At 45.7% G+C, this 13357-nt stretch overlaps 1 protein-coding gene and 1 long non-coding RNA gene across 3 annotated transcripts in view; both read left to right on the top strand.

Annotated features, from left to right (window-relative positions):
* Positions 1 to 13357, top strand: part of RFFL (ring finger and FYVE like domain containing E3 ubiquitin protein ligase) — a 72129-nt gene that overhangs the window by 16023 nt on the left and 42749 nt on the right. The window lies entirely within an intron of this gene.
* LOC132244788 (uncharacterized) lies at positions 3229 to 6527 on the top strand. Its single transcript, XR_009456552.1, has 2 exons — positions 3229 to 4314; positions 4599 to 6527. It is a non-coding gene; the product is annotated as an uncharacterized LOC132244788 (long non-coding RNA).

Below are 13357 nucleotides of genomic sequence, written 5' to 3'. Positions count from 1 at the left end.
GTCAAAATATGTAGAAAATCTAGGAGAAAAATACTATGCTATTTGTTACTAAGAGCTCAAATTGAAAGTGTCCATCTTTGATGCTAGGAAACTACCCCTTGTCATGAAAAACGTATCATCTTGAGGTGGTAATATTGTAGCATGCTATACTATACCTGCTATACCGCAGGAGCTACTGGTACAAAGACGTTCTTCAATTCATCTGTATTTCAAGGCTCCACTCCTAAACTGATTGCCAACCACACCTGGAGAGCCCAGTACACACTGCCATGGTATCCTCCTTTTGGTGGCTTTTCTACCACCAGAGATAAGGACTAGTACTTCCCTCTAGGTTGCTCCTCTGCCTGAAGCCATTGGCACCATAAGGGTTGCTAGCTATTTCTTGCCACCCACCTCTTGCTGTTAACAGCTGCAGATGGTACTACTGTTGTAATGGTTGCAGACCTGGCCTAGTCTGACCTGACTCAGAACCCCAGTGCACTGGGATTGGGTCTCAGGGTCCTTCATGTCCCCCAGCACTGGGATTGGGCCCTGGGGCCTGGTACCTTCCCTGCCTGGTGCAGCATGCAGAGCTTGGGGCTCCCCATGGGTCCAGAAATTTGGCAGTGGGGGAGCAGTACCACCACTCTCCTGCTGCCAGACTTTTGGACCCCTGGGGAGCCTTGTGGACTGGATAACATGGTGCTATGAGCTGGATATGGCCTACAGGCCTAGGGTTGCACATTCCTGCCATAAATGGATATAGAGATGCAGAGACAGCTGATGGACATAAGGAACAGTCAAACACTGTTGGACCAGGCTAAGTGAAATCGGGTATGAATGTTAAACGAGTGCTATAGCGAAATAGCACTAAGTGAAACCGTGCTAAGAGGGGGTTCCCTGTGTGTAACAAATCCCCCATTTAGACGGTGATCCCTCATATCCCAAAAGGCTGTAGCACAAATTCTAGACTTGGAGAAATTCATAAGGGCATTCAGAGTGTGCAAAACAGACCTTGTGTAGTGAAAATACACAGACCCCACAAGGAAAACTTTTGTGTTTATCACTGACTTTTCCCCAGAAGGAATTTCATATCTACAGTGAAAAGTAGTAAAGGTGCACAAAGCATGTTCATAAACACTGATAGTCCTTATGGTGAATGATCTCCCACATTCCATTTAGTAATGAATGCATAATATACATAAATACTGTATAGCAAAAATTTTCCCCCTCAGCCCAGTAGATCATGGCACGGTGCAAGCAATGCCTTGCATCACAAACCACCCTAGACAGCTTGGGGTATTGGGCTGGATGTGTCTTGGAGACATTACGACCTTCCTTTTAAGTAGGTATATAAAGTATCCCTGATGACCAGTGAGCCAGGTTTTCCATTCACTGCGGGAAAATGTAGATTTTCTTCTTTAATGGGGAAAAACAAGGATTTTTTTTTCCTTTAAAGGAGAAAAACAGGAAACAGTGGGTTCTCCTTGCAGGCTGACAGAGTTCTAGCCTGCAAGGTGCTGCTTGGGGTTAGGGGGAGCAGGGAGAGAGCGATCACAGGCAGGGGGACGCCATATGTGTGTGCACATGCACATACATACATGGCAGCCAGGCAGAATGGAGAGCCATAGCAAGGAGAACCCTGTCCACCTGGCAGCAGCAGGGGGCTCATCTCTCTGCCCCCTGCTGCTGCTGGGTGGGCAGAGGGCCCCTTGCTATGGCAGTGTGGCTGGCATAGGGCTCCTGACAGCAGTAACAAGCCTGTTTGCGTCACTAGCACTACAGATGAAAGTGACTTGGGGGTCATGATTGACTACAGGATGAATATGAGTCTTCAGTGTGATGCTGCGGCTAGCAAAGCAAGCAAAACACTGGCTTGCATCCATAGATGCTTCTCAAGCAAATCCCAGGACGTCATTCTCCCATTGTACTCGGCCTTGATGGGGCCGCAACTGGAGTACTGCGTCCAGTTTTGGGCTCCACAATTCAAAAAGGATGTGGAGAAGCTTGAGAGAGTGCAGAGGAGAGCCATGCACATGATCAGAGGTCAGGAAAACAGACCTTATGACGACAGGCTGAGAGCCATGGGACTCTTCAGCCTAGAAAAGTGCAGGCTCAGGGGCGATCTGGTGGCCACGTATAAGTTTATCAGGAGTGTTCACCAGGATCTGGGGGAACGTCTGTTCACCAGAGCGCTCCAAGGGATGACAAGATCAAATGGTCACAAACTCTGCTGAGACTGATTCAGGCTGGACATAAGGAAGAACCTTTTACTGTCTGAGCCCTCAAGGTTTGGAATAGATTGCTGCCGGAGGTGGTTGAAGCACCCACTTTGAACCCCTTCAAGACACATTTGGATGTTTATCTTGCTGGGATCCTATGATCCCTGCTGACTTCCTGCCCCTGGGTGTGTTCAACTGATGTACGTACACACACACACACACACACACACACACACACTCTTTTATATGTCTATATAAAAATAAAATTAGGGGTGCACCGATAGAGATCTTGGGGGCCGACACCAATAGCTGATATTTCAGGAGGCATATTGACTGATACCAATCTGATACAGCTGCCATCAGGTGGTAAGTCTGTTGTGGTGGAAGGGGAGAGGGGAGGGAAGGCACGTGGAGGGCAGAACAATGCCCCCCATGGTGAGGGAGGGGGCAGGGGCAGGTGCTGCCCAGGGGTGTGGGGGTGCTCAACAGAGGTGCAGCTCATGGGGGAGGGGGTGGCTCCTACGTGGGAGGCAGAGGGCACGTGCTTCTGGATCTGTGCAGGGCAGGATGGAGCCAGCACTGTGCGGGGCTCTTCTCAGCGGGAGTGGCCTCGAAGCAGGCACCAGCAGTGCTGGGAGGGGGCTGTAGCCAACCCCTTTTGCCACTGCTCTGCTTCCAGCCAGGTGCAGCCTAGCTCCGTGCCCTGCCTCCACCCATGTAGTGCAGCCCCCTTGCAGCGCTGCCACTGTTTGCTCTGAGGCTCTTCTGGCGGGGGTGTGCTTGGAGCAGACACTGGGAGTGGGCTGCAGCCACCCCAAATTTCACTGGAGTTGTGCTCCCAACACTGCTGGTGCTGCCACTTGCCTGGTGCAGTCTTGGCTCTTCCCAGTGGGAAGAGATGGGACGTGGAGTTGGACTGCGCCTGGTCATGCAGGGCTGGGAGTGGAGCTGCGGCAAAATTTGGGGTGGCTGCAGCCCCTCCCAGTGCTGTCGGTGCCTGCTCCAAGCCCACCCCCACCAAGAAGAGCTGTGCAGCGCCAGCTCCAACCCGCCTGCCCTGTGCAGATCCATGGGCATGTGTCCTCCCCCCCACCCTCCTGGTGTGCAAGCTGTGAGGGGAAGGTATGTGGCTGGGTGTATGCGTTAATGTGTCTGTGCGTGCATGCATCTGCACATCTGCGTGCGTGTCTATATGAGTCTGCACATATGCATGTGTCTGTGTTCAGGGCAGGTAGAGTGTAGTTGTCTCTGTGTGTCCATGTGCAGAGAATGAGTAGAGCGCGCACCCATCTGCGTGTGTGCTTGTGTGCGTCTTTGTGTGCATGCATGTGTCTGTGTTCATGGCAGGAGGGGGAGTGTGTTTGTCTGTGTGTCCACGTGTAGAAAGTGAGTAGAACGCACATCTAGAGATGTGAAGTCCCGGGGAAAAAAACAAAAAAATTAGAAAAAAAAAACGTTTTCCCCCCATTTTTTTCCAAGGGCTGCTTTGGGGTTTTTTTTTTTTCAGAAAAATTGGAAAAAATGAAATTTTTTGGAAAAATTAAAAAAAACTTATGAAATATTTTCTTTTAGAATGATGAATAACATTTTTAAGACAAGGTGTTCATATATTGCTACCATTTACTCCCCCAAAATGTTTTCTAATAACTTTTATGAAAGCCTCTTTACCGTATCAGATCATTACAATTCCTGTATGCCGAGGACAAGCAGTACAGTACAACTCTCAAATGCAAGAGTAAGATGCACTTCTGCCCTCAGGAGGCAGTGCCATTTTCAGAATAGAAGGAAGAAGGAGTCAGTGCCACCTTTGCTTGTGGACGTCCTCTATTGTTGACTTTTGATCTAGAGGTTGGTGGATCTGCTCCTGTCCTCATGACTAGGCCTCAGAGGACTGGGAGTGGACACTGGCAGCAGCATCCATTTGTTCCTGTAGAGATTAGAAACGAGCTTATTGCCCTGCTTGCTCAAAAGCCTCAGGAAAGGAGACGGAGCAAGTCTAAAGGTTTTGGAGTTGGAAGGAACCAGCTGCCTGCTGGTCCTATGACCTTGAGATCCACAGAAGTACAGAAGCAGCACAAAGGAGCTGAAAGAAAGTATACTTCTTTATTGAAAGGTAAGAATTTAAACTTCTCTGAATTCAGTATATTAAACTATATTTTAGCTGCATTAGTATATTTTCATAACCTATGTAATTCATAATTGAATTCCTGCTAATCTGATGTTTTGTGACAGATTGCCCAACCTTAGTAGTGAGGTGTGAGGCTTGTAGGGAAGTTGTTCACACTTAACTCTGAGGAGGCCTTTCCTCCATCTATTACTAAATTTGGACATGCTATAGCTTAATGTTTATGTATGCAAACTAACCACTAAATTACATTTTTCTTTTTTCTCTTTCAGCAAAATGGTGCTATGAACTTCTAGCATATAGACACATTTCCACACTGCAAGTTATTTTAAGAAGAAGAAAATGTGATTTTCAAATACTGTCAAATAAAATATGCATTTCCAAATGCTACTAAGATGATCAAACACATCCTTGTATGTAAGAAGTGACCTGCAGACATTAAAAAATCCTTCATGGGTGTAAGTGAGGAAGAGGTAGATCAGGATGATGAAAGTGCAAGTAGCTCTTTCCAGCTTTCTCAATCCAGAAGTCTTCCTACTGCTGCTGCTGCTTCTTCTATAACATTAGCATCACAAAGGGCTGTCCAGTCAACATCCTCAATTAACCAAATATTGCAACCAACTGTATACAGAAGTCTCTCAATAGCTTCATCTGTAGACAAGATGACACTTGAAGATCAGGAAAAAAATTGACCAAGAGCAAGAGCAATATGTTCTTAATAGTCAATAACTGAAAATGCATACTGGCAAGAAGCTTTTAAATGACTACGACCATCATACCATTTGCCCAGCAGACATTCTTTGAGCAAGCCTCTTAGAGTCAGAATATGAACTTGTAATGCAATCTGTACAAGGAAATATCAACAAAGCACTGTGTCTTGCTGTACTTACAGATTGAAAGACAAATGTGTGAGAAGAAGGAATCATAAACTTAGTGATAACAAAACCACAACCAGTTTTTTACAGAAGCATTGAAACAGGAGAAAACAGGCATATTGCAGAGTATATCAGTAGTAAAATATGTTAAGTCCTACAGAAGATTGGGAGTGGTAAAATATTTGCTTTGCTGACTGACAATGCAAGTAACATGGAAGCAGCATGGGAGATCATAATGGATAAATATCCACATATTACTGCAATAGGATGTGCATCCCATGGGCTAAACTTGCTTCTTAATGACATCATGAAGTTGGACACTGCAAAAAATCTATAGAACAGTAAAAGAAGTTATAAAACATGTAAAAGCTACTAATTTTGTAGCTGCAGTCTTTAAGAAGAAGCAGGAAGAAAAGAATGCAAAGAATAAAATAGTGACACAAACTCTGTAGTAAAACTAGATGGGGTGGAGTGGTGATCTTATTTGAAAGTTTACTAAAAAACAAAGAAACTCTTCAAGAAACAGTAAGAACTGAGGATCTTAAAGTACCCAGAAGTGTAAGGAGCACTGTACTTGATGAGGATGTCTTCTGGGTTCAGCTGCAGAACTCCCTGAAGATTCTAAAGCCAATTTCTTCAGCAGTCACTGCATCTGAATTAGCCAGTGCACTTTGGTCAGACATTCCTTACCAAATGGCCCAGATAAAATCAACTGTTTTTGAGAATCTAAGTGTATCTCTGCTTAGAAGTATAGAAGAAAGAAAAGTGAAAGACTATTAGCAGACAGGAAGAGTTTTGTTGCCAATCAACTCATGCTGCTGCAAATCTCTTGGATCCAAGATTCAAAGGCAGAAATGTTAATGATGATAGCACCGCTACTGCATTTGACTGGATTACAAAACAAGCAGCACACTTAAGACTTGTGGAAAGGTACTTTCAAATGTTGCAGAATACAGACAATCTTCAGATATTTGGTCCAGGAATGCAGTCTGGGACTCTGCCAAGCATATCCCTCCTGCAAGGCCTTTGCATGACACAGCCTCTGATTCCTCTTGCTTCTCGCCTGCTTTCAGATTCCTCCATCTTCTGCAGCATGTGAAAGAAACTGATCTATATTTGGAAATACTCGCACCAAATCAAGAAATAAACTAACATGTGAAAGAGTAGAGAAACTTGTCTCAATCCAGGCAAACCTTCAGTTTTCAGAAGTCCATGAAGATGATAAAAATGAAGGATCAGAAGAAGCAGAAACTGCTGATAGTGATAGCTCAGAAAATGAGACTGATTAGACAAAGTTTCATGTAGCAAAATTTGTATTTAACGAGTCTTCTTTTTTGTCCTTTTTTTTCTCATGGCTTCAAAATTTCTGGAAATTTTACATCTCTACACAAGCCCATCAGCATGTGTATGTAGGTGTCTGTGTGTGCATGCGTGTGTGCGTATCTGTTCATGGCAGGAGGGAGAGTGTGTTTGTCTCTGTGTCCATGTGAAGAGAGTGAGTAAGTACAGTGTGCCTGTCTACGTGTGCGCGTGCATGTCTTTGCATGCATCTGTGCATCTGTGTGCATGCATCTGTGCATCTGTGTGCATGCATCTGTGCATCTGTGTGTGCATGCGTCTGTGTGCATGCATGTGTCTGTGTTCATGGCAGGTAGAATGTATTTGTCTCTGTGTGTCCATGTGCAGAGAATGAGTAAAGTGGGTGCCTGGCTGCATGTGTGCTTGTATATGTCTGCATGCATGTGTCTGTGTTCGTGGCAGGGAAAGTGTGTTTTTGTCTGTGTCCTGTGAAATGAGTGAGTAGAGTGCACATCCGTCTGTGTGTGCGTGCGTGCGTGCGCGCGTGTTCATGCGTGTGTTTGCATGTGGGTGCATGCGTGTGTTTGCATGTGGGTGCATGCATGTGTCTATGTTCATGGCAGGAGGGAGAGTGTGTTTGTCTTTGTGTATGCATGTGCAGAATGAGTGAGTAGAGTGCGCACCTGTCTGCGTGCTGTGTGTGCGTGCATGTGTCTGTGTTCATGACAGCGAGAATGTTTGTGTCTGTGTGTGCATGTGCAGAGAGTGAGTGCCTGTCTGTGTGCACACCTGTGTGTTTGGCCATAGTGTGGGAGGAGGGGGTAGATTGCAGGTGGGCATGTACCACCTTCACCTCCAGCCTGGCAGGGTCCACCCAGCTTCCCCTGCCAGTACCAGGAGGGGCAGGGGCCCCACTCCCCCTGTAGCCCAGTTCCTGTGGGGGCAGGGGGCCTCCAATTTTGTGTTTGTCCAGGGACCCAGTACACATTAATCTGCCTTTGGGAGGGAGGGGGTGGAGCGGGGCTGGACATGGAGGGGTTGGGGGGAGGAGGGGTACCGAAATAGGATGTGAGCTTTGCCTATTATTGCAAGACAGCTAGCAAATTCCATGTTTTCAAAGCCATCAGTAACATTCTCAGAAATGGTTAACCTTCAACACATGGCAAAGGTATCTTTTTACTCAGGGTGGATTTGATTTAAATCAAATCAGTTTAAATCATGAGATAAAGCACTGGTCAGGAAGCCTCAATTTAATTGTTGTTTTCTAAACCCCCCCCCCCCCCCCCACACATTCTTGTTGTTTGATATCCTCTATTCATTTAACTTCTTGAAACTTTGCACTTTTAGAGAGTGGTAAGGGCTTGGCTGTGTACACAAACTTGCAGAGAGACAATATGGCTGATGGGTAGGTAATCAGGTCTGTTATCTCTCATCTCCATACAGTGCTGTTAACACGGATATTATCTCTAGAGACACAAATCCAGAGTTTGAGAACTAAAACTAAGCATCACAGAGATGCTTAATGGGATATTCTAGATTGAGCACTGAGTCCCATTGGGTAGAGTGGTTTTCTTTATAGAGAAACCTCTGAGAACCCCATAAAATTGGGCCCCTAATATAATCTATGGCCTGTTGTGACCTATTTATAAAACTTCTGAAAAGGTTACATGAATATATTCTCAAATAGTATACAATTAGAAGTTATAATCCCTATTTCATGATGGTATCTTTGAGCTGTAACATAAATTAAAACTATCTTTGTATAGGTTTTTTTAAGGAAACAACAAAAAATTTTAAAAAATGATTAAATATAAAAATCTGATTTTAAATAAAAATATTTAAAAAAATATTTCAAAAAATATAATATACATTTAAAACATTCAGTATTTTTAATTGTTGATTTTTATCTACCCTGTTTTTACTAGCATTCATGCTTTCATCAAAACAGCACCAGCATTTGGTTTGTCCATAGTTTATTGTTTAGGAACTGACCAGTAGCAATCAGGACTGTGAACTTCCAAATGCTGATGGCTGCACATTTCTGAACAAATAAGGGACCCCTCATCCTGGTGGTTTGCAGTTGTGGTATATGCACTGCACACATCTCCAGGAAAGCCAGGGATATTTAGAGCTTGGTCACCGGACATGGAATGCAGTGATTTGCAGGTAGTGACTTCAGTTAGTAATTCAGCATGAGCTATGACAACAATCCTGCAATGCAGAGCTCCTAGCAGTGGTGCAAAGGAGCATAGATGCCTGCCTACAATGCTGAGTGCATGCTTCAGCGGAAACCCACGTTGGGAAAGTGATGACTCCTATCAAAATGAGTCTTGCGTGACATGGGTATTGAATATCAATACAAAGCAATTCCAGTGAAGCATTTTATTTTCAAGTAAATCTCTTAGAGATGTATCCTTCCTAAATTTAAACTGGTGTGACTGTGTGTGTGTTGATGCTTTTCAATTAGTTTAAACCACACCTGTATCAATTGAGCTTGTACCTATAAAGCTGAAATGAATGTCTATGCTGGGGCTTGCATCATTTATCTAATATGTTATTAAAACGATGCAACTTCTGTGTATGAATAACCCCAGCAACTTCATTGCTTGTACTAATGTGTGACACCTTATAATTATAGTTATAGTAAATCTTATAACTATTAACTATTATTTGTAACTAATACCTAGGAAATAGATTAATATCTTAACATCTCTGCTATCTTTCCCACAATGTTAAACTGGTGAGATTTGCTTTAACATTAATTATGAGACTAACAAACTATGGGTGCAAAACTTTAACCATAGGAATACAAGGTTTGGTCAAGATGTATAGGCAATGGAAGCAGGGGGCAGCCACCAAGGAGGAATATATCTCCCTGGTGCGCTATTGCAGGGAATCAGATAGGCCAAGGCGGGGCTTGAGCTCAGGCTGGCTTCAAAAATCAAGGACAATAAGAAGTCCTTCTTCAGGTATATAGCGGGCAAAAGGAAAGCTCAGAGCAACATAGGGCCCCTGCAGGACAAATCAGGACAGTTGGTGGTTGACACGAGGAAAAAAGCAGAGCTCTTCAATGACTTCTTCGTTTCAGTATTTCTATGCACCAACCAAGCCAATTCCCCCACCTCAATCAGTGACGGATGTCCACAGGGCACCAGTCTGCCTACGGTTAGTTCTGAAATAGTTAAGGAGCTCCTGGAGGAGCTGGATGGGTACAAGTCAGCAGGCCCGGATTACCATCCATGGCTGCTGAAAGAATTGGCCAATGTAATAGCTGAGCTGCTGGCACAGCTGTTTGAGGACTCGTGGTGCTCTGACACTCCTGGGAAAATAGAGAAAATAATCAAAGAACACATTTGTGCAGGCCCATCAGGGGAAACGATACTGAGGGGAAACCAGCACGGGTTTTTCACAGGTAGATCCTGCCTGACAAACCTTGTAGCCTTCTATGACCAGGTCACACACTTCCTGGATGAGGAAGCCGAGGCTGATGTCATCTTCCTGGACTTTAGGAAGGCCTTTGACACAGTTTCGCACCCTATCCTCATTGGGAAGCTAGCAGACTGTGGAGTGGATGCCTACACGGTCAGGTGGGTGGCCAACTGGCTTAGGTACTGCACCCAGAGAGTGGTGGTGGATGGTTCTTTCTCGGCTTGGAGGGAGGTAGGCAGTGGGGTCCCTCAGGGTTCGGTCCTCGGACCGGTATTATTTAATATCTTCATCAACGATTTGGATGAGGGCGTGGAGAGCACCCTCTCCAGGTTGGCTGATGATACCAAGTTATGGGGCAAAGTTGGTATGCCGGAGGGCAGGGAGCAGATTCAGGCTGACCTGGACAGGTTGGATCAATGAGCAGAGAGAAATAGGATGCAATTTAATAAAGATAAATGTAAGGTACTCCACCTGGGAAGGAGGAACCCCCAGCACACCTATAGGTTGGGGAGTGTCCTTCTCAGCAGCTCGGAGGCAGAGAGGGATCTTGGAGTCATAATTGACTCCAAGATGAACATGAGCCGGCAGTGTAACGAGGCCATCAACAAGGCCAATCGCACCTTGTCGTGGATTAGGAGGTGCATGACTAATAAAACAAAGGAGGTGATGCTCCCCCTCTATGCGGCACTGGTCAGGCCGCAGTTGGAGTACTGTGTCCAGTTTTGGGTGCCACAGTTCAAGAGGGACGCGGGGAATCTGGAGAGGGTCCAGAGGAGGGCCACTCGCATGATTAGTGGCCTTCATGATAGAACCTACAGGGGGAGGTTGAGAGAGCTGAATCTCTTCAGCCTTCACAAGAGACAGCTGAGGGGAGATCTTGTGGCTGTCTATAAACTTATTAGGGGAGGTCAACGGGGAATAGGGGAAGTGCTGTTTACTAAGGCGCCCCAGAGAGTGACTAGGAATAACGGGTGTAAACTAGTTGAGAGTGGATTTAGGTTAGATATTAGGAAGAAATTTTTCACAATAAGGGTGGCCAGAATCTGGAATGGGCTTCCAAGAGAGGTGGTGCTATCACCTAGCTTGGAGGTCTTCAAGAGGAGGCTAGATAGTCACCTGGCTGGGGTCACCTGACCTCGGTCCTCTTTTCTGCCAGGGGCAGGGGGTCAGACACAATGATCCATTGTGGTCCCTTCCGACTCTACAATCTATGAATCTATGAAAAAGGATGAGAGCCAAATAAAGGTAACTGGTATACTTAGACTGCAAGGTTTTTTGACATGAGCCTTGTATCCCAACATCTCTCAAAAGTTTCTAGTGTACCATTGGTGGTGTGTTTTAAAAGAATTTGTTTTTCAATCTTATAGATTCATAGATGTTAGGGTCGGAAGGGACCTCAGTAGATCATCGAGTCCGACCCCCTGCATAGGCAGGAAAGAGAGCTGGGTCTAGATGACCCCAGCAAGATGGTTATCTAACCTCCTCTTGAAGACCCCCAGGGTAGGGGAGAGCACCAGCTCCCTTGGGAGCCCGTTCCAGACCTTGGCCACTCGAACTGTGAAGAAGTTCCTCCTAATGTCCAATCTAAATCTGCTCTCTGCTAGCTTGTGGCCATTATTTCTTGTAACCCCTGGGGGCGCCTTGATGAATAAAACCTCACTAATTCCCTTCTGTGCCCCCATGATGAACTTATAGGCAGCCACAAGGTCGCCTCTCAACCTTCTCTTGAGGCGGCTGAAAAGGTCCAGTTTCTCTAGTCTCTCCTCGCAGGGCTTGGTATGCAGGCCCTTAACCATCTTGCATCATTTGCCACAACTATCAGTGATCTCTGCTATAGCGACTGCATTAATGTTTCATGAAAAACTTTTTCCATTAGGTTCTCACTGATGAGCAAGCTCATGCTTGGTGATGCTGTAGGATAATACAGTATTCGAGGATGCTTTGATCATTCCAGCATTATTTCAAATTGCCAGAGTTTTGTTAACAAGAAAAATGATTTCTTCTCCCATATCTTGAGTATTTATGACACTTCTAAGTTAGAATATAGTTTCAATTGACCAACTGAACTGCATAAATTTCTTCTAGCCATCATTGGATGAACTTAATATACATTTTCAAATGTATAATAAGTTGTGTCCCAGCTGAAACTTTCAAAATTTAAAAGTCATCAACCTGAGTTAGCAAAAGCAACTCTCTTACATGCATGCTGTATTGCTTTCTGTTCAGTTATTCAGGTTTCATAGATTTCATAGACATTAGGGGCTGGGAGGGACCACAGCTGGAGTACTGCATCTAGTATTGGGCCCCCCCATGATGAGATCATCAGGTCCACCCCCCAGCCATAGGCAGGAAGTCAGCTGGGATCAAGTGACCCCAGCAAGAAATATATTCATCTGTTTTTTGAAGGTGTCCAGAGTAGGTGCTTGCACAACCTTTGGGGGGGAGTTTGTTCCATACCCTGGACACACGCACTGTAAATCACTTTTTTCTTATGTCTAGTCTAAAACAGCCTCCCTGGTATTTATGGCTGTAAGACCTTGTTATCCCTTGGGGAGCTCTGGAGAACAGGTGTTCTCCCAGCTCCTGATGTACCCCTCTTATGTAATTGTAGGCTGCCACCAACCCCCCCCCCGCCCCCCCGAGCCTTCTCGTCTCCACACTGAAGAGTCCCAAGTCCCTCAGCCTCTCTTCAGCTGGCCTTCCCTCCAGGCTTTGGATCATACGAGTGGCTCTCCTCTGGACTCTTTCAAGCCTCTCCACATCCTTCCTGAAGTGGGGGGCCCAATACTGGATGCACTACTCCAGCTGCGGTTTCACCAGGGCCGAGTAAAGTGGGAGGATGACTTCCCTGGTTTTGCTTGAGATGCATCGGTGGATGCACGCCAGAGTTTGGTTAGCCTTGCCAGCCACAGCATCACACTGGTGGCTCATATTCATCTTGTAGTCAATCAAGACCCCCAAATCACTTTTAGTCATGGTGCTAGCAAGTGTAGCATTGCTGAGCCTGTAAGTATGCTGGGGGTTCTTCCTACTGAGGTGCAGCACTTCGCATTTCTCTGCATTGAAGGCCATCAGGCTTTGGTTGGCCCACCTTGAGAGTGTCCAAGTTGGCCTGTGCATTCCTAGCTTGTCCTGCGGTGTGACCGCCCTCCTCCATAATTTGGTATCATCCGCGAACTTGGCCAGTTCACATCTGACTCCTGAATCTACATCATTGATGAAGATGTTAAAGACTACTGGCCCAAGTACTGAGCCCTGAGGGACTCCACTGGTAACCCTGTGCTATGATTTACTCCCTTCAACTAGTACTCTTTGGGTCTGACCCCGTAGCCCAGGGGCAGGCAATTATTTTGGGCAGAGGGCCACTTAATGAGTTTTGGCAAGCCATTGAGGGCTGCATGGCAGGCAGCTGGGGCAGATAAATATTA

This window comes from Alligator mississippiensis, chromosome 14 (assembly GCF_030867095.1).
Source record: "Alligator mississippiensis isolate rAllMis1 chromosome 14, rAllMis1, whole genome shotgun sequence".
NCBI classification, from domain to species: Eukaryota; Metazoa; Chordata; order Crocodylia; family Alligatoridae; genus Alligator; species Alligator mississippiensis.
The sequence above is the reverse complement of the archived record's forward strand: the minus strand, read 5'-3'. Positions and strand labels throughout refer to the sequence as shown.